This window comes from Camelus dromedarius, chromosome 35, assembly GCF_036321535.1.
Source record: "Camelus dromedarius isolate mCamDro1 chromosome 35, mCamDro1.pat, whole genome shotgun sequence".
Taxonomy (NCBI): Eukaryota; Metazoa; Chordata; class Mammalia; order Artiodactyla; family Camelidae; genus Camelus; species Camelus dromedarius.
This window is the reverse complement of record NC_087470.1, coordinates 6,659,528-6,686,634: the sequence shown is the minus strand read 5'-3', so window position 1 is coordinate 6,686,634 and position 27,107 is coordinate 6,659,528. Positions and strand designations below refer to the sequence as shown.

General features: G+C 36.8%; 1 pseudogene; it reads right to left on the bottom strand.

Annotated features, from left to right (window-relative positions):
* LOC135319979 (kinesin-like protein KIF21A) lies at window positions 1-25,233 on the bottom strand (annotated as a pseudogene).
* Window positions 25,234-27,107: the final 1,874 nt, after the last annotated feature.

The window sequence follows — 27,107 nt, the reverse complement described above, 5'->3', positions numbered from 1 at the left end:
ATACTGTCACCTCTCTTTTCCATTACATTAAAAGAGCTTTCAAATTTGGGAACCCTCTGTAGACTGATATAAATACCAGACAAAGAGACCACATTTTGACTAACATTCTTGACATGTTTAAATAGGTAAATCGGCTGAACAGTAAACAGCGGGTTGCATTGTATTCCAGATGTATTTTCTGTCACAAAAGCAGATATCTTTACATTCAGCAGTTGGACTCAGATATATTTCCCAGTTAATCCCATTCACAATTTTGCCTAATAAATGCAAGATGACATTTTCCATACAGAACACAGAGTGTTATCTCAGTGTTCAGTTTATGACTATCTTCATCCATGTTTAATTACTGGCAATATCTTCCCCCAGATCTCCTGCATCAGACATTTGACCATCTTGTAAATTTTGAGCCTTCCAAATTCTCACAGTTCGATGACTACAAAATAATAAATTAAAAATGAACATGTGAAAAGATGTGGAAATATAAAGAAATAAGTTCTTAGAATTACTTATCATGGAAACATTTTCTGAAAAGACCTTTAATAGGTGTAAGTAAAAATATACATTATACTATAATTATATCAAAGTTACCCATAATAATGAACTTTAAAATAGCTCCTATTATCAAAGGCTTACAATGTGCCAGCATTGTCACTATGTGTGCCTTACAAAGATGAATGAATTTAATTCTCCTTGCCTACCAAAAGATACAGATAATGCTATTATCCCCTATTTACTGATGAGGAAACTGAGGTCTAGAGAAGTGAAGAAATTTGCCCAAGATCATAAAGTAAGTGATAAAGGCATGATCTGAATCTAGGCAGTCTGGCTCCAGGTTCCTGTCTCCTAAACATCACACTGATATGACAAGGTCAGAGGTCCTTAGGCAAAAGAGCCCAGAGTAAGGTCAGAGTTTAGGGGCCGGGCAGGGACTCCAGGGAGCTAGTGACTCTGTCAACAGTCAGGAAGAATCATGTTCCAGTGAAATCAGCAGAAGCCCACAGGAAAAACGAGGGTATTAAGAAGTGGAATACCACTCTACCTATCATAGAACACAGAGGATGCAAAATTTTTCTGAGAAAACTATTTTTGTTGACCCAACATGTGGGCACTGGGGACCAGTCACTAGGCAGTCACATTTTTCTACCATGTCTCTCATGGCTCTAAAAGGGGAGTGTTGCTTTTCTCTAATTTCCTAATAAATCCAAAGCCAAAAAGAAAGATTTGCCATGGAATTTTATAGTTAAAAAGCTTTTCAAATGTTATGCAGTCCATTTCAAGGATGAAGGACATTTACTGACTTGTCCAGTGTAACACAGTGGAGCACAGAGCAGAGCCTAGAATCCAGGGTTTCCAGTTCTTAATCAATAGTCTTCCCTCCTGTGAGAGTTCTCATCACAGGAATAAAAGGCACACTTTTTCTTTTTTCTTTTTTTTTTTTTTTGTATCTACATCAGATGATGGATGTTAATTCCTAAATTTATTACGGTAATCATTTCATTATACATGTCAGTCAAATCATTATGCTGCACACCTTAAACTTGTGCAATGCTGTATGTCAATTATATCTGAATAAAACTTGGGGACAAATAATAATCTCATCCACCCACACAGCACATGTACATTGAAAATAGTAAGGGGCTGTGCTCATCCATCCACCCATTTATCCATCTCATTTATCCCATTCAACCATCCACTCAGCACATTTTCATTGAGAGCTTGCTGTGCTCTAGGCACTATTTTAGGTGCCTGGGATGAACATAAAATAAACAAATAAATAAATAATAGAATTTTCTGCCTTTATAGATCATACATTCTAGCAAAAGGAGACAGACAACAAACCACAATAAATAATTAGATTATAAAGTTTATTAGAAAGTAATAAATGTTATAGAAAAATAAAAGAGCATGGCAAAGGGGAGCAGGAATAGCAGGTCAGAGGAGAGATCACAATTTTAAATAAAATGGCAAGGTGATTCTTCTTGAGGAAGAAAGAACTTAGAAAAATGTCTGAAGGCAAAGTATTCCAGACAAAGAGATCAGCCAGGGCAAATGCCCTAAGGCTGGAGTGAGCCTGCTCTGTTCAAAGACCAGCAGAGAGGTGATCAGTGTTGTCAGAGAAGGAGCCCAGCAGAGGGTGCTAGAAGGTGACATGAGAGAGAACAGATGCTCAGGGGGCTAGGCCCAGTATTGGCTCGTTGCTACATAAGATGGACAATGACCATGAGCTTTTCAGCCAAGCAGAAACATGATCTGACTTGTGTTTTAAAAAAATTACTCTGGCTTCTGTACTGAGAATATATCACACAAGGGCAAAGACCCTTGTTTAGAAGGCTGTTGTAGTCATCCAGGAGCTGATGGTGACTAGGGTCAGTGAGGCAGCAAAAGACATGGCGAGAAGTGGTTGGATTCTAGATGTAATTTACAGGTACAACACCAACAGAATTTGCTGTTATGGAGTGTGAAAGAAAGGGAGGAATGAAAGTTTCAAGTCTGAGGAACAGAGGAGACAGAGAAGCCATTGACTGAGATGGAGAAGTTTACAGAGCAAGCCTCAGAAAGGCTGGGAGTTCAATTTTCAGCATATGAAATGTAAGATGATCACCACTACTAGTCATGAGAGAAAAACTTGTGCCAGGTTCTCTCTCCTGTTGTAAACAAAGTGAAAACTTGAGAAAATGTAAGGAACATCTGTTTTCAGACACTGGGCAATGGGTAGTTCAGGCTTGTGATCCCTGAGAAAAGGGGAACAGAGAAGGTAAGCTCTGTGACGGACTTGGTTCTGGTCCTGGAATCACCTTCCAGACTACAGCAGGGGGCGGGGGAACCAAGCAGAAAAATCACAGAATGGGAGGTGAAGAGATAGTAAGAAACACCTGGGAAGTATGAAGTCATTGGAATTTGTAAGACCAAGTGGAGAAGAGGAGAGAGCATGCAAAAACAACTGTGGAGCTACAGGGAAAAAATTCCATAAATACACATAGAGGCGAAGCTGCACATGAGTAAAGCCAGGCCCAAAACCAATCACTAGTTAAGTGTAAGTCAGATGACTCCCAGGGCACACTGAGGGCTGTGAGATGCTCAGGTTCTGACCAGTAGAGCAGAGAGTGTCATCACACGCCTAAGACAGTCAGTAGGGATCCAAGAAGAGCTCAGAACAAGTCTCAGAAAGATGAAGCTGAGCCACAAGCAACTTAACTGCCTGACAGACAAAGCCCAACACTCTTTAAAGGAATATAATATAATCCAGATACTCAAACACAACACTGTCATGTTCAACAGTCAATAAAATATTACTTGACATAAAAAAGGAGGGAAAATGAGACCCATAATCATAAGAAAAATCAATGACAACAGATCCAGGAATCAGATATGACAGAATCACTTCTACAGGGACTGGGAATTACACAGTGCCTCAGTTTTCCCTCCTGTAAGCCAGGGATGATGACAATGCTCCCCTCCTAGTGTTCTCATGAGGACAAAATTTTAGTGCCTGAAAACTCTTAAAACAATGCCTGGCAGATACTAAGCCCTGTACACGTTTGTTAAACAGCAAATATGTAGAACTAATTTGAAAATAGCCCCTCTGATTTTATTGTCTGTTTTCCTGATTTGAAGTTATGTGGTAAATGCATCTGCATCTGATGCACCAGGAGTAAACTGAGGGAAATTTCAGTTCTTTAAAAATAAAACTGGGTCATGGAAGGTACTACAGTACCCTCACACCTCACTGGACAGGCCTCAGGGACGCACAATTCTTTTATAGTCTTATCTGAGTGTCCTATGACTTTGAGGGCTATTAAGTTATTTCCAGTAAACTGTCAAGGACACAACAAGTTTCCCAGGGGATAAACAAAAGCGATGACTCTTAGGAAAGTAATGCATCTTGGAAATTGCATCAATGAAGCATCAAAAGTAAGCACCCTAGAAAAACACAAAATAAATTGGCTTTGATGTTCTTTAAAGATGAGAGAAAGCAAATCTAAATGAAAAGAGGGATTTGAGGAAAATATCACAGATAATAAGAGACACCACAGAAATAGGACAGAGGCTTCAAAATAAAATCAGGGTTATCATGCACTTAGGATAAAAGAATCTGGAAGGTGCTCAAGTTAAATTAAGTAACATAATTGGTGCACAAATGACATGGGGAGGTTTTCAAGATAGATATTCAGGAGAAATCACATTTTATTTGAAGGAGACAAACACCTCACACTATAGTACATATGCTTTCCTTCCCAAAGTGCTTATACACATATCATGTCGTTTTTATGGTCGCATCTCTACACCTCCTTCAAGCACCTTCTTAAGTGTCACTGTCTCAGGGAGGGCCTCACTGACCACTCTCACTGCGCAATGTCCCCACCCCCACCCTGTACTCTCCTCCTTGCTTTGTTTTTCTCCATCGCGCCCATCACCATCTGACATATTTTACTTATTTATTTTCTTTTCATCTCCTTAGAATAAAACTGGGGTTTGTTCATGTTTTGCTCACTTTGCTGTTCCCAACAGCCTAGGACAGTGCCTGGCACACAGGAGAGTCATCATGAATGAGCAAATAAATTAATCAATCCAGTCATCAGAATAGGGAGGAAGCAAATATTCATACCATGTATTTTAGAAGAGTTGGGAGAGGTAAAAAGAGGTTTTTTCTTTTTTTTTTTTAAATAATTTGTTCTAAATATGAAGAATGGCAAGTTTGTTGCCTTTCTGGGAAAAAAAAAAAACTTTAGAAATTAGTCACCTATCAATGATTAAAAAAAATTAAAATCACCAGGAGAAGATCTGGCAGGAGACTTCCCAGTGTAAACAGAGAGCTGATACAGGAGTAACACTAGTATCTTGTACCTGGGGAGCCCGAACTCAGTGCCCACAGTGGGCCTCAGAAAACAGAAATAAGACAGCATGAACAGCCATTAAAGTGACTGCAATAAAAGAAGGATTTCGCATGTTCTGCATTCCCAGATGCTGACAACAGAGCATTCATTAAATCTGAACACGAGCAACCAGTGTAGAGAAATATCACACGGGAAAGCTGACTCAGTAGCAGTAAAAGTGTGGGTGGAATTACCTCCTATGGCTTTGCTGGGGCCATCATAACCTGCCATCTCTCTGACGGGCACAAAGTTATCCACGTTCCAGAGTTTCAGAATACCCCCTCTGCAGCCACTGAGCAAAACTGGGTGGCACCATTCCCAGGGCACAGATCCAGTCCTTGTGTGTGTTTGGAACTTGCTGAGAGAAAAAGGAAAAATTATCAGCATAAGAGGAGGCTTCCAAAGAAAATTTTCATATGAAAACAAGTTACAAAAGTTTTTACTGACAAAATTCAATATTTGGAACACTGAATTGGCCTGGAAACTATTTTAAAAAAAATTTTGGTATGCAATCACTCTTAGTGATTTAAAGAAATAAGTCTATAATTTGCTCTGCAATTTGCCTCACTAGTTATCATCAGTGTTATCAGCATTAAAGGGTTAGAATATTAAAAATCTATAGAATCTAAAAGACCTGGAAAGTATACAGGATTTTTCAAACATCACTTCCTCTTCAAAGGAGTAATTATCTCACCTTTCTCTAACATGTATTTCATGCAAGTTTGGAAACTTTAACCTGGTATGTAGTCTCTAAGGATTATCTCATAAAGTCACTGCCTTAAATTTTGAACAAGAACAAGAGCCTAAAGCTTTCTGTTGAAGGCTGGAGCTAAACTATACATTTCAAAATGAGTAGGCAATAATTATAAGCTCATACATTATGACCATATTTTATGCATAAAAATATTCCTATGCATAATATAGAAGTTACATCCAAGAATGTACATCTATAAAAGAAAAGCTTTTGAACGCAATGTCTGCATCTGTTGCCAGGTTTTTTCTATCAACATACAGTCTACTTGTTTATTTGCTTTTCATCTGGTTGTCAGCAGGAAAGTGACAGCAACAGCAGGACAAACGCGCCCACACGGAGAGAAGGGAAAGCTGGAACCTGAGAACAAGTTCATATGCTAATTCATTTCTTCCTCTGGGAATTAGGGAAAGCCACCAATATTTGATTGTACTGACAAAACACTTCAACCCAACCATCATTCCACAGGAAATGAGAGAACCACCACTCATGGAGGTATGAACATGCTCCTGCAGAGGAGGCACCATTTACACTGCTCTGACTTTAGCTACACTTAGATTTCTTTGGACTGTGCATACCTAAATCAAAAACAAAACAAAATGAGAAACTGTAACTGCTTTACTCTGAGACCGATTTTATTTAGTAAGCAAATGCACAGGGCAATCCCAGACTTTCCAGTTCTTATCAGGGCCTACTCTCCTCTTATCTAAGAGGTTATCATTCAATGCTAAGTGTTGCCCTTTTCATAATTAATAACCCTGATGGATGACAATGAAACACTCTTGAAGAGGAAGCCCTGACTGATATCATCCTTAAATGATGAAATTCTACTTAGAGGCTCTTCAAGTTCTTATAGAGGATACTGGTGACTTTGAAGCACCCAGTCTGTCCCGTGCATTACCTGTAGAAGGTCTTTTTGAGCCAGATCCCGTTTCTTGATTCCATTGTCTCTGGACCCACTAACTAGGTTATCCCCTTGTATGATTATCACTTCAGTGCCATCATAATGAGGGGGCTCAAAACTGCAGGTGGGACTCACAGTTCCAAGAGCCCCTTCAGTTACATCAAACATCTAAATAAAAGCAGAAAGAAAGCAGTCATCCTATTTAACTTACATATAAGTACCTATATGTGTCCATTCATAGAAATACATGAGATGTATATTAACAAGACATGATTTGTTTTGTTGTGATATTTTACTAAGTTAACTAAAAAAAAACTGGCTATGAATGACTCAGAATGAAACTGAGCCCTATTTTCAGATTACTTTTGCTGACATATTAGGCTTTTAAAGGCAACAATTTTTTCACGTATGAGTGCACAAATGGTATGTTCAATAATAAAAATGCTGGTTATCAATCCAGTTGCTATTCAAATAAGTGACATGATGGTTATTTCAACACTGCTAGTTGGCTCAGCGGTCCTGCTGGTCATCGCAAATACCCCAGAGCTGCTATTCCGAACTTTTCCCTCCCCTCAGTTGCCCTCATCTCTCTCAGCTGTTGACCTTGTGATGTCCTGCAAAGGCTAGTGTGATCAAAAATTAACTTTCTGGACCCTCCTCCCAGTTACAAAAGTTTGCTTTTATCCTCAGACATTCTCTTTCCCATCCCTTCTTTTCAGCTGCTAAAGTGTACTTACTTCTTTCCAAGGTTCACATCTTTGGTCGGACTCTTTTTTGGTCTGATTCATCAACTGCCACCCCTTTTCTGCTCACACTTTCCCTCTCCACTGAGCCCATCTCCCAAGCATTTAAACATGCTCAAGTCTATAGAATACAAATCCCATCCCCTTAACCATTCTCTTTTCAAGTCACTAACTCATTTCTCATCTTTTAATAAAAGTTCCTTTAAAAGGAGCACTTATATGCTTCCTAGATCTCTTTATCACTGTATCCTCTTTTATTCCTGTTGGTTCTTATAGGATTCCCAAGGCTGAGTCATGTCAACTTCTTGCTCCTTTGGCCATATCAACTACTCTAACTTCTTGAACATCTGCTTCTGTTTGACTGGCTCTGAAACACACATGTCTACTTATAACTTATCTTGAGCCTTGGACTTGCCTTTCAAATGGCCTACTGGTCTACACAAGGAAATCCTCAAACTTAACATCTCCAAAATCAAATTATGCATCTCTCTTCATCTGCTACTTGCATAAAACCTGAAGACCATAATATGTTCAGTATAAAAGATGGTGATGATGGGACTTAAGCAGTAGTTGGATGACTGAGCCAAGAAATCTTTAAAATCCCTCCCAACCTATCTTCTGTGACAAGTGATCATATACGTATAAATAATAAGAACAAAATCAGGAACTATGAGTGAGGAAGATCAGGAAGAAAAAGCAAAGGCTAGAAATGAGAAAAAAGAAATATGATTAAGAGAACAGGGTCCTAGGTGTATCTGAATACTTTAAATCTATCAATAGGAGAATATAATTCAACAACTGTATTATACACACTTTGATGTAATGATCCTTGGAGCTGGTGATGATTAGATCTTGTCCATTGGAAATCTGATCTACAGTTAAGACATATAACAGGGCCTAGTTGTCCTGTTAACTTTCCTGTGGACTGAAACCTTAGAGAAAAAGAAAGAAAGAAAGAAAAAAATTTTGTTTGGAAATATTTCTTAGCATGCTGAGGCTAAGTCTCAACAAAAATAATCTATATTCTTTGATAAAATTATTCATTCATTTTCTTCTGATTTAACTCCACCTCTATACAAGTCTGTTCAAATTAACAGTCAAAAAATGGCCAAACTACGATGGAAGTGTCAGAAGTCCTAAACAAGTTATTCCAAAGTGACTAATGTCATTCAAGTAGTAAACAAAATGGCATCAAGAGTCCAAAAACTTGCTACAGGTTAATTTTAACTCCACCCTAAGTCCAGGTAAACTTTAACCTGTTAAATGTCTGCATATGTTATAGACATATGACTGATGTTATCAGGCCCGATGTGAAATTGGATTAAAACAACTATGTCACTGATATAACTAGAAAATAGCAATATGGAGAAAGTAAGATTATTTTTTACACACACATATTTTCACACATACACATGCACGTATATGTACACCTATCTTATATACACATGTATACACACATGTGTGGGCACTATGTGCGTACACATGTGCACCAGGACATAGGTAGTCCATTTCATCAGTTATTTTAAAGATATGAAAATTACCAGGAATGTATCTGACTGGTAGAAAAGCATATGATGTCAAATGTCAGGGGTGACAATGAACTTTTTTTCGTAGTCCTGCTTCAAATCAAGCTGCTGTGATACAGAGATATATTTGGCTTCCAGAATATTACCATTTCTTGAACACTCTTTTCTTAGTTACTTTGTTAAGATGAATCTGTATTTAATCATGTTGCTGAAATCAGGCAGGTTTCAAAGGATCTAACTTTTCAGCAGAAAAGAAAGTGTGAAGATTTTCAAAACCTGATCTTTTCTGCCTCTTGTGGTGACTAAGTTTCTTCCTCCATGGTGCTCTGGCTACAAGTTTAACATCTTCAAGAATAAACCAAGTCTTCCTCTCTTTCCTAATTTTCTTAAACAAACACTCATTTTATTTTTCTTCTTTTTATTTTTAAAACAGTACTCAGGGCTGTGTTTCTTCTTTCTCTCTCATTTATTTATATATAAATTAGGTTTATTATACTTTCTCAAACATGCATTAAAATATTACAAGTTATAACTAGCTATTCCTCAAAATTTCTAAAATAAATTGCCCTTTATTTACCACTAACAGATTCCTTCTAGATTGGATTATTATCTGAATTTCCTGAATTGCAGACTGAACTCAGTATCCTGTAATTGCCTGTTCAGTGGCCTTTATCCTCCATTATGAGATGAGTTCTAAGAAGGTGGACCCCACATTTGTCTGGCTTAGCCTTTATCCCCAGTACCTACCATGGTGCTGGTACAGTGTCTGTCATAATTGATCTTGAATATATATTTGTTAATGAATAAATAAATATTCTCTTGCTGCCAAAATTGAAAGAACTAAAATAAATAGTGGATAAAATCTCATACTTCAATATATCATTTTTCTTTTTTTACTCACTCCATCTTCTTACGACTTCATCTTTTATATATATTATTTCATATTCACTAAAATCCTGTGAGGATTTATGTGCAAAGTTGTAAAGTTTATAAACTGAAAAATTTGAGATATAAGATGCATGACTGATGTTACAAAAAATAATTCTTTCAAAGGTACTAATGCAGTTAGGATGGGAGTCTTGGTCTCTTCTTAGTAAACAGTACAACTGGAGACATATATTAAGGAAGGCTGTTTTCCTTCATATATATTTTCCCCAGCAATGGAGATAAAAGAAGGAAAATTGGGAGTTTGCTAATGAGGAAAGAAGAGATATTTAGGAGTGTTGTATTCAGCAGAAAAGCCCAAGATTTTATATTAACTTCTGGGGTTATAAAAATTAGACTTCACATGCACTAATGATAAGTGAAAAAATATATTTGCCATATAAAAGAAATATATTTTCCTTTAAAATTCTGCCTTTTAAGATCCCACATTCTGACCGCATTTCCAGAAGCTGCACAGAGGAAGGTGCCAGTTGGGTTTAGTGCAATTTGACTGATCTGGTTTTCCCCAGAAGGAATAGCAACTGTCCGGCTGGTACTTGCAGAACAGGCATCTCCAAGAGGAACTTGACCTGAAGACCTTAACAGAGGTGAAACAGCAAGGTAAGTCACATTTCTGGGTAACAGTTAGGCTTAGAATGCCTTAAATTCCTAGGAAACTGGCTGCAGGCAACCAGATCTGGTCACTGTAAGCAGCTTACCCAGCACAGCACTTCACACACACGTGACTGGCACTTATAAATAAACATTTTGACAGATAAATAAATGAATGAATGAAGAAAACAAGATGACATGGCTTTAAACTCAATTTGCAAGTCCCTTAAACACTGGGAATTATGGGTCCTGAATTAAGGATGACCTCAATATGATTCAGAAAAGATTAGATGACAATGATTTAAAAACTCAGCAAGTGATGCAGTGCCACAGAGGTAATTCATTTTCCTGCAGTTTCCAGAAGCCCCCTGAGGGGCAAGCCTACCGATATTCTTTCATATGTAAGATTTGCCCTTTTCAGTTAAACACACTGAGGAATTTTAAAATTATTTTTAGTTTTTGTTTACTTTAACCCAATCATATATGGATTAGTTACTATTGCTTAACCATAACTTACTTCTATTTCCTCTGCTAAATTCTAAATGGCAAGTGTATTTTTAAATTTGGGAACATTTTCTCAGTTAACTTCTAAAATATCAAGTTATAATCAGTCTTTTCAAATTAGATTTTAGTCAGTCAACTGGATGGGTAAATTTCTAACATAAGATAACAGTGTTCTTTTTCTACAAAACTTCCCTCAAGAGACTTGTATTCAATACAGTAAATAATTAGTAGTTCTCAACATGCAAAATAGAATTTAATGTTAGTAAACCCCACTGTACAAATTAGTAAAAAACTAACCACTCCTATGCTCCCTACTCTTATTTAAACCAACAGAGTTCACCCTAATTTTAATTATGTAAAACAGTTCATCAACCTTATGGCAAAAAGAATCATCTGCTCTACATTTTAAAGACATACATGATAAGAAACACAGGAAACAAACTCATCGTCCAATTATCCAACACAACCTAAAGTTATAAAATATGGTCTAACCTCAAGGCAGTGATAAGTCCTAAAAAAAAAAAACAAAACAACAAAAAAAGCCCTCTCAGTTATTCAATACATGCTAATTAAATGTTGCAAGTACTTCTTCACCATCTACAATGGTGATTCCAGCCATTTTCCAGGGAGTGGTATTCATTTGAAGCATGTAAATCATTTAACTATACAAGTAATAAATACTATGAAAATTTAATTCCTTAGTTATTTGGTTAGGGAGGAAATATGAAATGTGTACTTAGTCACAGACCAAATATGACTTCTCCCTTCCTGTTTAATATTGAGCTCTTATATATTATTTTCTCAATAGTTTTTTTCACCTTACTTTATCGGCATTCTTACTGTAAACACTTTAACATTCCTTGCAAGTAGACAGGTATAAATAAACAAAAATGCACTCACAGACCTATCTTTTCTCCTATTTATAAACAAGGACTATTTGCCCCTTATGCTATTTGCCTTTAAGTTACTTACATTAGCATTTGAATGCACTTTGCTGAGTCTCTGATATCCCACACCTTAATATAAGATGTTGACACTGTGAAGACCAAACTTCTATAATATAGTATTTTACAGATATGACATTGTTGGGATGACCCCCCAGTGACATTATCCCATACTTTACAAGTACGATCTAAAACAAGGAAAAAAGAGGAAATACTGTCGATATGAACTAAATTAGACTCACTTAACAATAACAATTTCTCTTCTATGAGAAAAAAATGAGATAAGAAAACAGTAATTATTCCATTCACCTGAAACAGGCATCCTAACTCCATCCCTGACACTTTGCAGCAGGTTCAAGGGAAAAGGAGGTGTGAAGGATTGGATGAAAGCTAGGGATGCATCATGAGGTATTAAAAAAATAATTACACAAAATTTTGAAATAGACATACGAAAAGAGTCTTACGCCAAATTGCCCCTGAATCTTAAACAGCCATCCTAAATCAGCTGTTTCAAAATCTGCTCTTAGCTCCTGAACACTCCATACTCATAAATACACACACGTTTCTTTTCCAGGAGTCATTGATGGATTTTATCTTTGACTCAAAAAACATAATTGTAAAACTATTCTATTTTGTTTTTCTGACATGCTGAATGTGTAATTATACTGGAGAAATCAATTTAACTTGAATCATTAGGAAATTATATTTTTACAGAGTAAATTGTTTTTTAATGGGGGAATTGCTGGCCATTATTCACAACGCATAAGCTAGACTCTTGTATTTCCCTCACAGACAATGAACAAAAATGTTCGCTGATTAAACTGAGTCTTGGAACATCCCTAAATGCTAAAAAACAAAAACAAAAACAAAAAAAAACCTAGCTCCCCAAATTCCTATACATGCTTCCTTCTCATCGTCCTAGTCTCATTGCCCATTGTCATGTATATTCTACCTTTCAACTCAATTGGATTTAGTTTCCAAACCACTTCTTTTCTTTTCTTTTTTTTAAGGATTAGATTTATTCATTTATTTCTGCTTGGAAGAGGTACCGGGGATTGATCGCAGGACCTCGTTTATGTTGAGCATGTGCTCTACCACTTGAGCTATACAGCCCCCTCCCCCCAAATCCACTTCTGCCTCCACATCTCTGCTTCTGCTCTTCTGTGATCTTGGTTGCCAGTCCTTACCTGTCAATAGCAACAATCCTGTAAGGTTCATCCTAAATACCTCCTTATCAAAGCTTTCCGTATTTTTACAACTTGGCATAATCTCTCCCTTTCCTGAAACCCCAAAACCCTTAGTCTCTAATTTTTCATCTCATTTATAGTTGATTATTTTAGCTGCCTGCCATTTTACCAAAGGGGTTAAGAGCACAGGCTTGGAGACAAATAGACCTAGGTTTCCAATCCTGGCTCTTCCACTTTCTAGCTAAGTTTATCTGGGGAAATTATTTAACTTCTTGAATCTTCAGTCTCTTCATCTGTAAAAATGAGGATGCAATATGTGTCATTGGGGTTGTTGTGAAAATTAAGAGAGATGTAATTTGCATACTGTCCAGTGCAGCCTCTGACATACAGGAACTTTTCAAGAAACGGGGGCTGCTACCCACCTTACTCTCTCTGCCACACTGTACATTGCAATGGCCTTTTGTAGATTTCTACGCAGCCTGCGTTACTAAGCTCAGGGCGTTGCATACATAAGACGCTCAACTACCGAAGAGATGTATCCCCTCGCCATTCTACTCACATCACATCAACAGAGGTTTTCCTTTCTTACCTACCATGCAGTGATCTTATGTTTTATATAATTCAGGGGTTGAACCATATTATCCCTCAGATTTTTATGAGTCTTAAACAGTTTGACATTTTTTTCAAAACATGTTCAACATAATCATTTTTAAAAGATCTATTATGTATCTAATGACACAACAACTAGCACCTTTGATCCAGTGAGGAGAAATCATAGCCCCCACACAGAGCCCAGCTGTTGTGCGCCCTTCAGATGTGTGTGTGTGCACACACTGAAGTGGGGGCGTTCTGATTCATTTTGAAGCTGGAAGTGGGTTGATTATGCCCCTGAGCTGGGAGAAAAATAAACAGAGCTTTACTTCAGTAGCTGTATCATGAAACTACTTTTAATTTTTTTCTCTGACTTTAAGAAGTCTTTCCAAGCAATTAGTAATAAAATCCATACTGGTCCCTTGTCTCATTTTTTAGGCAAAGGGACACAGTGTGAAACAGTAAAAGCCGTGATGGCATGCATCAACTAATCAGGTGTCAGCTAGCAAGTGCCTTCTGCAAGGAGCAAAGCCAGTGCTGCATCTGGATTTTCTTATTAGTAATTTAATCTCTTTCAAATTTAATGAAGTAATATTGGGAGCTATTCAAGTATAGTGAATTCTGACAGGTAAGAAAGTATAAATGATGATTAACTGGAAGATGTGACTCTGTCAGGCTGGAGTATAATTCTACATCAAAAAAGACATTCTGAAGAAAGTATAACACATATCACCTAAAGTACTAAGAAAGCAAATTTGAAACCAATTTGAAGAAATATAAGAATATCTGTATAGACAGAAATTCTAAAGGGAGAATGGCTCAAAAATAGCAAAAACTTTAAAACTCTTAACAGTGTCAAAGAAAAAAAAATTAAGAGTAAAATGTTAAGAGAACAGTGAGGCTCTTTAGGGAGCTTTATGATAAATTTAATATTTCTAAGTTTCTGCTTTATGCCATTGGACTGTGAACTGTGGAAATAGAAAGTTTATCAAAACACTGTCCTTATCCTACAAGAATTTAAGACAGGATCTGAATTGAAATAACTGTATGAGGAAGACTAAAAATGAGTGTGAATTAAGACATAATAAATATGTAGGTTGACTGTAACTGTGCTTCAGAGCAGGAAGAAAAATTACGCTGAAATATGCCCATCATCTAAGACAGATGGCATACTATGAGGGCAGATGCGGGCATGAAACCAAGCTTTCTGTTTCCATCTTCTTGATGAATGAGAACAGCCTTCATGATGCAAGGTGCGGGGATAATTAAGAAGAAATGTAAGCCCAAGATAAGTTAGAACTGATAATTAAGACTTATTCAATGAGTTCAAGTGCTTCTGTTTCTGAAACACTATGTCACAGGGTTTTGAAAATATATACTATTGTGGAGGCAAAACCATTGTTGGTACACTGGATCAATAAAAGGGATAAAACACATAGACCCAATTTTCTAGGAAGGAGAAAAATAGTGGATTTCAGAGGTTACAGATGAGTAACTCTTGTTGAGTCTCACAGAGGAAAACATTAAATAAATATAAACACTTAAATGCTTATATAAATGCTCATATAAGATAACATGGGGAAGTTCACTAATCTCATGGGGAAGTTCTTTGTAGAATCAATAGACAGCATGTTAGGAGAATGTCATATTACAATATATGTTGACTCCAGAAAGGTCCATACAAAAAGCTTTTCAAATGACATCCTTGTAGATGTGGTGAGTAAGAAAAACACTATTGTAGTAAGTAAGGTAGTTTTCCATCAGTGCTGAAGAACCACACCTAAAGGGTCCATGTTCCTGTCAGTCTGGAAAGAGGTCTTCAATATCTAGTCAGTCTTTCCTCAGAAACAAAGACAGACATGGCATGTTTATTAAATTGATATATTAAAGAGATGCACTGCCTAGAAAAAATCACAAACAAAATTCATTTAGGTACATACCTACCACTAAAATATTCAATGGAAAAAAAATAAGCATAAAATTTAAGTTGAAGATAGAAGAGAATGCTCCAAGTAGGAAAGGGGCTTAACTCAATTTTACAAGCTAAATAAATTTGTTTATTTATATGAGATCAATGGCTTAACAATTTTTGATTCCTCTACCAACATTTTCAATGACTTGTGCAATACAAGTAAATATCTCAGAAGAAAGCAAGAGAGTTACTATATTCTGCTGAGGCCACATCTGAAATGCGATTGAGCTCTGGATGCCACATTCTAAGAAGAACTCTGAAAAATGGGAGATTTTTCCAAAACCGCGGAAGCAGAAAGAAGGATCCTAGACTATATCATATTAGGAGCAGATGAATCTAAAACTATTGAGATGATAAGAGAACTTCCATTAGAGAGAGCATACAAAAGCACAGTTAAATGGCTGAATATTTAAAAGATCTGTCAGATACCCACAAAAAGATGTACTGGATTAATTCTACTAGAGCTCAAGAGGGCTGATGAAAGGCCAATGGATAGAAATTTAAAGGAGGTAAATTTAGGCTCAGGATTTTTTAAAATCCTTTATTTTTAGGGTTTAGTTATATTGATTTCAAAAAATGAAGGGAGTTCCTCGTTACTAGAAATAATACCAGGAACTGTTACCACATGGATGTGTAATGACAAAATCCAAAGTATTATTTGCATACATGCATCAGTTTGAGATTTTTGAAACTAATGCTCAGTAACTTGTTGGTAATCTAAGAATTTAACCAGAACTGTAATGGGAGCAAAACCTCCTCAAAAGTCTGAATCTGCCATTTCAAAAGCTTAACTGATGTGGGGTTTAAAAGCTATGAACTGAAGCCATCAAATTATAACTATTGCTTCATATGTTGAAAAGTTATGATCTAATACACAGTCAACTGCTACTGTTACTTCGAAAACAGAATATGTATGTATATATGTATGTATGTACGTATGTATGTGTATTTTAAGAAGCTGACTATAAAGAAAAAAATCCATGATAACAGCCTAAGAGTTGTATGATCTGCATTTAATGACACAAATCACCCTAAGGAAAAAAAAAAGAAAAAACTAATCAGTACCCTCAGTTATATAATACTATGTCTCCAAAAATTTCCTTCATTCAGATCATTCTCTTTATCCTGAGAATCTATTAAATGTTCCCTTCATGACATAACATCCAACACAATTCTGTCATGTCAAAGGTTGTAATATTACAAAAGTAAATACTTGCCTCCAGTGACTTAATGTATGGCCCAGCCTAGAGACCAGGATGCCTTTTTTTCATTCTTACTTGTTTTTATTTTTTCAGACCTTTGAAGAAAAAGAATTTCAACACTAAATAAAGAATTTTATTCATTAGATACTGAAAAATACTCTCATATTCTCAGAATATTAGGGTTAATATTTTATAGAGATTACCTTATATAAAAGATAATAGAAAAAATACAGAAATTGGAAACATACATCCTTGGTATTTCTTTTCTATTAAAATTAATCTATTCACATTCTGGAATATATAAATCAACTTCAAAATTGTTTAAGTTAAGGTTAAACACTGCAAACTTACACAACAGATCTGATCTGAAGGAAAAATAATGCTTACTTTTGTTCCATTCAAAACCAGCAGTCTTGCAATGCTGTGAATGAGATTAATTTCCTCCCCCTTCCCCCACTTGCCTTCTGGAGGATCTACTGATGATCAGGAAAATGGCCATAAGACATGGTGGGGGGGGAAGTGCAAAGGGAAAGGAGACAAAATGATTAGTGGAAAGAGGAAATGATAGAAAGAAAAAGAAATTAAGGGTCCAAAAAATCTGTAACATGAAAAAATGCAACATTGTTATTTCTAAAATAGCATTTACTAGTTAAAAATAATAATTATTTTTTAAAACCTCTTTTTCTTTCTATTTCTTTCTATACTTTAGGTACCATAGTATCCTTTTTCCCCTAGCATACCTTTTTTCATCACAAACCCTGCCATAAACTTCTTATTTAAAATCAATAAACCAACATGAAAAACTACCTATTCACCTCCCACAATTTGAGGGGGCAATATTCACTGAGGAAATTAATTTTCATAGATCTAAATTTCTTTTAAAGAAAACTTTTAGATTATAGACAGAAAACAAATAGCACAATTTTTTATGTTATTATACAAAAAAGTCTGCCACTACTTTGTCTGAGAGTTATGATCACAAAAATATATTATATATATATATATTAAAATTTATGGTTAAAAATGTTAGTGCATTGACATTTACCAGTTATGAATGCAACAAAAATGGGACTTGCTTAAAGTTTCTAGGAAGGCATTTTAGAACATCACTGAAAGGTCAGAAGGTAGGAAAGACAGAAAGAACCTGTGTATCTCTGACACAGAAGAGTCACTTTTATCAGATCTACAGGGAAAGAGTCAGAATTATGAGGAGAAAGACTGCAGATGGTAACAGGCGGACACTGAGGCTGAGCTGATGCAATGGTATGAATAATAGAAACACAGCAAACATTTCCTTTAATGGGCCCTGCTTTCCTATTTGCACTGGATATCAGCAAATTCAATATACACCTAAATTAGCTACAATATTTTGTTCTTATATTTTCTACCAAGATTTGGGGAGGGGGAACTTTCTATTACTGATCCATGGAACCGATCTGTCCTCGCTTTCTAAAATGTAGCCCCTGAAGAGGAACGCCATCAAGTAAATGAAATCCATCACTTCAAGGTGCTATTTAATCTGACTAGTACTAGAAAACTTTTCCCATTTCAATAACCATTAATGAATTTTATTCCTCTTGATAATTACTTTAGAGTCTCATATGAAAATTACACAAATACATGTCTGTGTGGGGAGTGAGTCAGTCAAAATTTAATAACCTTTGATTTAACTCATCTTAAAAACGTGGAGGTCTTCTGCCTAGTCAGCCCCTCAGCAACAGCAGGGAGGTTTTGGTGGGATTTTAAAAATAAGTGAGCCATTCCTGTCAGCCTGACCCTGAATCCTCCAGTACTGACAGTAAGTCTGGTTATTATATTAAATATTTAGCATGTAGAATCATACAATAGGCTTGGGAAGAATGAGGACAGAGTGAGTGCTGGCATGTCATGTCATCAGAAACAATGTGTTTGACCTAACTTCTAGCAGGTGAAATATGCTAGTCTCAAAAAGGAGCCCAAAAGAAAGTGATTCAGAAGGTAGGTGAGGGTTTGGGTTAAGTCAGTTATTCTAAGTTTTAATTTATAGAGATGACAATGCAGTTAAATGATTGGTAGCTGATAAACCGTTTCAGTAAAAAACATGGAACTATGATTAGACTGTCAAGATTATCAAAAGACTGACAAACTTTTATGACCGTAAATACAAGGTGGACAAAATTTACTAATTCTTCATATCACTAGTGAAAATGGACTTCCTACAGACATTCCTAATGCTGTGCTCTTTTCTCAGTTAAATGAGAGGTATGATTTAACAACATTCAAGACTCTTTTAATACTTGTTTTTAAATTTAAAAAATCACCTAACTAGATCACCTTAAAGAACATATCATATACTGATTAAACTATATTAAAATTTAATCAAGAATTTTATCCATAAATTAAGTAGATTAAAGATTACTTCAAAATAATCATGTATCTAAGTCTACAGAGCCATTTAGCATGATCAAACATGCCAGACAGATCTTAAACAGTATCCTGTAATTTCAGAAATTGTTGATATATGTAGGAAGATCATAGCATAGAAAACAAGTTGGCATGGGAGGCTGGATATCAAGTACATACGTCCACAACATTATAATTCAAAATCAAAGCAGACAAGTCAGAGTTAATAAATACTTTATGGCAACACCTTTAGTATGAAATTTTTACAAGAGAGATTCTGGCTCAATGTGGGGATACTTTTTCACTTCAACTTTGATGAAAATAGTATTTTCCCTACCCCTCCAACTTTTCTTTCCCCAACAGCCCACCCTGAGTTCTACCCTCTCCACCTCTCCACCTATAAAGGTACTCTTATTTTTCAAGAACACAATGACTCAAGTTTTGTGGTGGATTTGTAGAACAAGCAAATGGTAACATGTTACACATATGTGACACGGTCTTTGTCAGCTGTTATATCCACCAAAGATAAAATAATATGCCACTTTTCAAGGCAGGATATTGGATTAGAGGCTTCTATGGGCTCAATGAACATGAAGAGTCCCAAGAAATTTCAACTTCAAGTGATCACAAAGATATTTCAATTCTAATTGACTTGCAAAAGGAAAAGGCAAGGCAAGTGCTGAAGTGAAGCAATGCAAATCTACAGCAGGGAATAATGTTCAACAGGAAAATAAATTCATCTAATTTTGTGTATATGGTTCATTTCCCATTGGAAAAACACATAAAATACAGCATGAGTTCACAAGTCAGACTCCACCTCCCACACAGAGAGAGCTAAGTGTTCTCTCTGGATTGTATTGAAATGCTCAGGAATATTATAACCTATAGTTGGGACTCTTTAACATAATGACTTACTTATCCTGCTGAACTGATGTGTTTCCCTGAGAAACAGTGAGACGATTAAAAACATTCAGTTCATTACGGGGCCAGCTTGGTGGGGAAGAAGGAGGTGAAGGCTAGCCTCTGAAGTTCCAGAATCTGAGCTACAAGGAAAAAAAGTTAAATAGGTGGCTATTTATTTGTTAGAAATGTTATAAGAAACATGCTTTAAAAAAAAAAAAAAAAGCTTCTCAATAGAGAACTCCTTCCTTCCTTCCTTTCTTCCTCTCTTCCTTTTTCATAAGATAAAATGCACTCTGAACAATTTAATTCTTTTCCCCTACTGGATTGTGTTACATTGGCCAAAAGATGGCACTAAAGAAAAAGTTCTGTTGGCTAAAATCTAAACTCAGTATGAATAAATCAAGGCAAATTTAAAATTATACAATTTTACACTTGAGATCAAGATGCTCACTTTAAAGATGAGGGAAGAGACCCTGAGAGATTAAGAGGGATTTGCTTATTCAACTGATTAATTCATTTATTTTTTAATTATTTATTTGCTCCATCCCCTATCTCCTAGTTATTCTTTGAGATATTTGATTCATTAGAAACCGATAAATTACATCTTTAAATACAGGAAGCAAGGATGATTCGGACAATTTCCATGACATTCAAGGCAGCTAAACCAGTGGTCAAAGTAGAGAGTGTGCATGATGGTACAGGGGAGGGGATGGTATAAGATCACTCACTTGGGTACAGAAAATACCCAAAAACTTCTTTTCATATTTAATACTGAAGAAATTGGCTTTGCCAATATTTGAACAGAGATTGCCATTGATGATCTCACTTAAGACCATGTCAGAGATCTACCTGCCTTCTGCAGCCTGTGAGGTGACCTGAGGGAAATGTGAGTGTGCCGCAGGTAGAAGGATACAGGGGCTCTAACCCATTTGTAACTTTCTGCGTGTTGTGGTGTTGCAATTTACAAATGCCCAGGTAAGTGGACCATCGGATTATATTATATACCGTTAGGCAGACTAACCGTCACAAAACAAACTCTCACAAAACACACACGTAGCTTCTAAAAGAGTTCAACAACAAAAAATTAAGGATAATACCAATTTAAATATGAAAGAACAGCAAGAAAGCACCATAACTCACACATCTTCTAACACTAGATTTTTTTCAACCACTTTAAAGCGGTGAAATCAATGTGTTTTATTCAGATAACAGTAACAGTCAGAATTAATTTCAAATTTTTCTAGAAGACTATTTGAGTTACAGTTTTAATAAACCTCTCCTCAAAGGTATATTAACTTCACAATGAGATACACAGATAATTGAAAAATAAGAGTACATGATCAATTTATTTTACAGGTATGTGTGAGACCAAGAAAATTAGAAGACCACAAGCTGACAGCTGATTCAATTGTCTTAAGTCAAATCAGTCACAATCCCAGAGTCAGCCTAAATATGGAGAATAATTCCACTGCTGTCCTTTAGCATCTCAGTGCTGCTGATGTTTTATACACCCTATCAGATAAAAAAGCAATAGTAACTGACTGCCTTTGTTCCTTGGTCTTTGGGTTTTCTGCTTTCTCACACACCTTTCTTCTTGCTATGGGGGGAGGCTCTGGTGGGTTTTTTTCTGACAGAGATGACTGTCTAGAACTAAGAGAGAAAAAGATTCTGTAATCATCTAATTTTAAATATATACATAGAACGTTGGCAATTGAATCTAAATTTTTAATAGATTACTAAGTAGAACTTGAAAAAGGTTACTTGGGAATAAAAGATAGAACTAGGATAGGAAAATATTACATGAGTTATTTTTAATTAATGGGAGCTTGACAACTGTATATTTAATTTTTAAAATGGCAATCTTATCAAAAACATATAAGCCTATTATCTTTGAACATAAACATCAATGCTCTACTGCCAAATAGCTAACATGAATTTTTAAATTTTAAATGTCTTTAAGTTTGATTAAAACTGCTTTAGGTGAAGAAAAATTGTCTTTACAATTTTTCAAGAACAAAAATATTAGAATATCAGAATATGAGAAACAATGAAATTTAATGAATTATTATTTACAGAGTCACAAAAGAATACTACAGGTGAGCACAAAAAGTGTTTTACTTAACTAGTATTTAAGTATTAGTTAGCTATGTAAGTTTTGGTTAAAAATATTCTTGTTTTATTATAAATTTTAAATGTTGAATAATGGCTATGTAACTAATAATTTAAGGCTGATTTTTGTGTACAGTGGTAATGAATTTTAATTGGAAAAAAAATGAAATTTTGCTATCCTTGGCTACTTATACTAATAAGGAAAAAAAACACCAAGGAATTAGAAAGCAGATCCTCAGAACGGGCTTAAAGTGATTCCTACCTGAAAGTGAAAACTAAATGTAACCAAACTTCATGTGCCTGATTTTTCTAATCAAAGGAAATCACGTTTTAGAAGTTCTGGATCATTTAAGTCATAGGCCTACTTAGATGAATAATTTTATTTTATGCAATAAAAGTCATGAATTAATGTGTTATAAGAGTTACCGTACCAGCATGTGACCAGCTCTTAAATTTGTACAGAATCACACAAGCATCTTAATTGATGAAAACTTGAAAATAAATCATGTGAAGAGACAGTATCTAAAAGATATTTTCTACAACCTGTCATGAATGATAACATTTTTAAAAAGAAAAAGGCAAAAAGAAGATATTCTGGATTCCAGATCATAGATTTAGTCTTGAATTTCCAAAAGTCGCTATTCATCTGACAGACTAAATGCTGAACACATGGGAGTTCCTAAAATCTGGTCTCAGTTCTGTATCACTACCTTCACCAAAAGCTTTTCTTCTACTGTTATCTTATCAAAAAAGCACTGAAGCCATAAGCCATACTAGTTAGCAATCTTTATCAGCAAATTCAATAGTTAATCACATAGGCCACCTCAATCACAAGCAAGAAAGTTCTGCCATCTTCAAAATTAATTTTGGAACTAAAGGTAGCAGATGGGCTTACTGAATGGAAGACAATGAAAATACCTTCATAAGATGAAGAAAGTTATGAGAAACAGATATTCAAGTTGGGGGCGGGGAGTTTGTTATATTTTATTATTTGCAGAGTCATCTAGTATGTGCCATTTTTTGGCACTATTTCTCAATGCAGTCATGTGTTCATATAGTAAATCATTTGCTAGATCATATATGAGGGTTAGTTTGAAAAAAGTCATTAAAAATCTTTACCAGTGAATGACTGATGTAGTTGTAATACAACTAACAAACAAAACACACACACTGGCCTGTGTAGGAAAATCTTTCTTCTCAAGATAATTATGAACAATTTCTAAATAAAATCTGTTTTGAGTAGAATGTTTCTTGTTAAGATGATCACAGATGGGAAACGTTCCCTCCTTCAACTCTTTAATAACACAACAACAATTCTTTGTGTATACACTCATCCCAGACATGCAATGTCTTCAAGGCAAAGGATTAGGAAAGTTCAAAATGGATTAAGTTGGTAACTGACATCTGCATTTTTCTTTAACAGTGTCAGCAAAAGTCTACTCACCTGCCCAGGCTCTTAGAATGAGGATGTACTCATGACTCAGAGCAAACTGGAGAGGCTCCAAGGTTCTGTTTGCTGTAATGATTTTACAGGTGGCACTTTAACCTACATTTGTTTCTAAATAAGTTTTGTCTGTAATTCACATCTCAGCCTTCATAAAAATGATAATCTTTAAGAAAGACCCTAAAACTTAGAAATAGGACACAGCAATTTCAACAAAGAACATCTCATTTAGATTATTCCGAATATTCAAAAAGTTAGGGGACACGACACCTGGCAGAAATTACTTTGAAAACTAGAGATCTTATTTACATAATTAAAAAAAGAAATAAGAAATTAGCAATATATATATATATATTGAAAAAGAAAAGAAAAGTCAAAAGAAAGGAAGTTAGTGTAGCTGGGCCAGACTTGCATGCTGCCTCTCTTAGAATCGAAGCCAGAAGGGGGAGGGAGCTCTTTTTCCCTAGCACAAGTACTGGTCTCAGTATTCATTCTAACCTCTTGCCCTTCTGCAACAGGTGTAAAAGGGCCAGGCAAGAAGGCATCTCCTGCACTAGTGTCTGAAGGTAAAAACATTTAGCATGTCTTTCCCTAGCAAGTGTGTCAAACATAGCACGTATGACAGTGACAAGCCAGAGCTACAGCCAGGGAAGACTTTTGGGGGTCATAATCATAGCCAACATTTGTATATGCTTATTGGATGCCAGAAATTGTTGTAAACACTTTATTATATTAGCATATACTATCATTATCCCAGTTCACAAGTGAGAAAACAGAGGCACACAGAAGCTAAAAGTCCGAAGTCACAGTTAGTAAGTGGTAAAGCCAGATTCTAAACCAGGCAATCTGCCTCCAGCATTACTGCGCTCTCCTGACACTCGTGGCCCGCTCCCTCAATGTCTCATAAAAAGAAAGAAAGAAATTAAACCAACAGATAATTGCAGGGGATTTCAACTCAATTTTGATTTTTCCCATGCTTAGATGATTTATTTAATGTAAACTTTATTTTAATACCGATTTTTATATTTGTGGCCACATTTTCATGACCCTGCCCCCTGATGTCTTAACTGGATGTTTAATCTGCCTGTTGGATATCCAACGCCAGCCCATGCTAGCTTTTGGCAGCGTGGTGAGGCAGGTGAAGGTTAATTTTCCCTAGAATCTAAATTCACCATAAGCATTCCCTTCCATACTCCAGGAAAATCAAGGGACTACCTTGTTGTAAATGCTTAGAGTTGGATGTTATCACTAATGTATTAGATAATCAAGGTGTTTGCCACATTATAAACCTTTAGAGTGCAGAAACCCTGTTGTATTCAACTTTACATCACTTGCATTTAACATAGTGCATTACCTATTTAAAATACATAGCCAACTTCGTTTATTCAATGAGTGAAAAATAAATGATTTGAGATCCTTTCAGGCATCTTCGCAGTTCAAAAGGGGTGGCAGAGAGCAAGAGAAAACTTTTGGAAAGAAAAAGCCCTGCAGACGCGCACCCCCCACCACCCCAGGCCCCCTGCAGCCGGCGCACCTCCACTCCAGGGCGCCCGCCCGCCCTCAGTCCATCCCTCCGCTCGCTCCCAGCTGCGGCGCCTCGCACTTGACTTGAGTCCCCGCCGCGCTCGTCTTCGCCGCCGGGGTCCGCCGCCCCGCGCCATGGAGCCGGCCGCGGGCAGCGAGCGCCGCATCCTAAGCGGTCCCCGCGGGCCCGCCTCCACCAGGGGCCACGAGCCCTTGGCAGCCGTCCCCGGCCGGGCCCGAGGGGAATCGGCAGCTGCGGATCAGCGAGGGCGGCCAGTTCAGCGATGGGCTGGAGGATCGAGGCTTGCTAGAAAGCAGCCCTCGACCAAGACCTCACGAAGCCCAGAACCACAGGAAGAAGGCATTGGGGGCCTCCTTGTTCTCATTATTGGCACACAGGCCCTGGTAGGGGCTGCCTTCAGTGCTTTTAGCTGAGCATCCTCTGAAGAAATGCTGCGGTCTATTTTGTGCTTGGAGATGAGAGTGATGGATGCACAGGTTTGGGGGGCACTTCTCTTCTCAGAACTGGCAAGGCTCACATTTTAAATAGTGTGTCCATTGCAAATAAAGACAATTGCCCTTCACTGCCAAAAAAAAAAAAAAAAGAAGAAAGAAAGAAAGAAAAGCCCTGCAGGCCAGTCTTATGTCCTGTCAATTCTCTCCGCTGCCAGTGGAATCATTTCCCGGGCCTTCCTAACCACAGTGGTGTTTTCAGGAGATGGCCTTGAGGCCACCCCTTCACATCTCTCCTGGGGATCCTACAAGGGCATGAATAACAAGGCCTTCACAGGGCCCGAGACACAAAGTTACCTTAAGAGATTATCTCCCTGACTTAAGACTGGATCCAAACTACACTAGAATGTTTTCTTTGAGTCTGGGTACCTTCTGCTTAGTCACTTAGAATAATAAAATGCAAAACACATGTTACCAAGCCGGTGGCTCAAGGACCACTCATGAAGCCTGTCAATGTGCTTTGATTGGCAAGGCCATTATTTTAAAGATAAAGAAATTCTCCGTTGAAATTCATATTTAAGGCTTCTCTTGAAAAAAATTGAGAATCTGGTAGCCTTAGGCCCATATTCCATCATGGCAAAAATGAGCAAGGGCAGAGTGGTGGCACTTGTTTTAAATGGGGCATGTCCTCTTCAGGTAACCACACTGATCCCCCTGCTAATTGTCTTACATCCAACCGAAATACTCACCTGCATCACCTGGCTGACCACTGTGGGCCTCGAATCCACCCTGCCCAGTAGCACAGTATTGTTCTTTCAGGTCCTGATTCCACCCATTCATTCAGCAGATATTTACTAAGCACTGCAAAAATCCAAAAACATCTTAAGGTGGTTATAATTCACCTAGCAGCTGCCAACACTCAGCCTGAAATATATCATGTGCGTCTTACACATTTAACAGTATGTATTACTCATATTTTTTAAACTTCACAAGTATCCATTATAGCCTCAGTTTTTAAAACAAAATGATGATTAAGAGTTGGCCTATTCAAACCACTTCTGGAGACAATTAAACAAAATAAATAAGGAACACTTAAGAACATATTAGAAAGCTAAAATTTCAAAAAACTCCTATCAATCTAAACTATTTTGAAGGACTGCTCTCCATAATCATCTCTTATCTGGTGGGAAAAGTGCAAGAATAGAGTAGGTCACAAGCCCCATAAAGGAGAAAACTGTTCAATATAGCTTTTTGTTCTAAGGGGAACACGATAAAGCACTAACCTTCCCACACGTGACACCTTTGGTGAAAACATGCCCACCTGCGAGCCTGTGAAGAGCCGAGCCTGCGCCCTCCGTGTTCAATAGGAATCATGAAGAACAGCATTAAGAGTGTTCACGTGGTATTTTCAAATCTCCTTACTTTGTTTTTAGGTTTCACTTCACCACGAAGCTTCATAAGGTCTGAAGACAGTGAGCTATGTGCAGATAATTAACCATAAGATGAAACGGGAACTTATTATAGAAAACTGTATGTCCTCTCTCAGTATAAATATGGG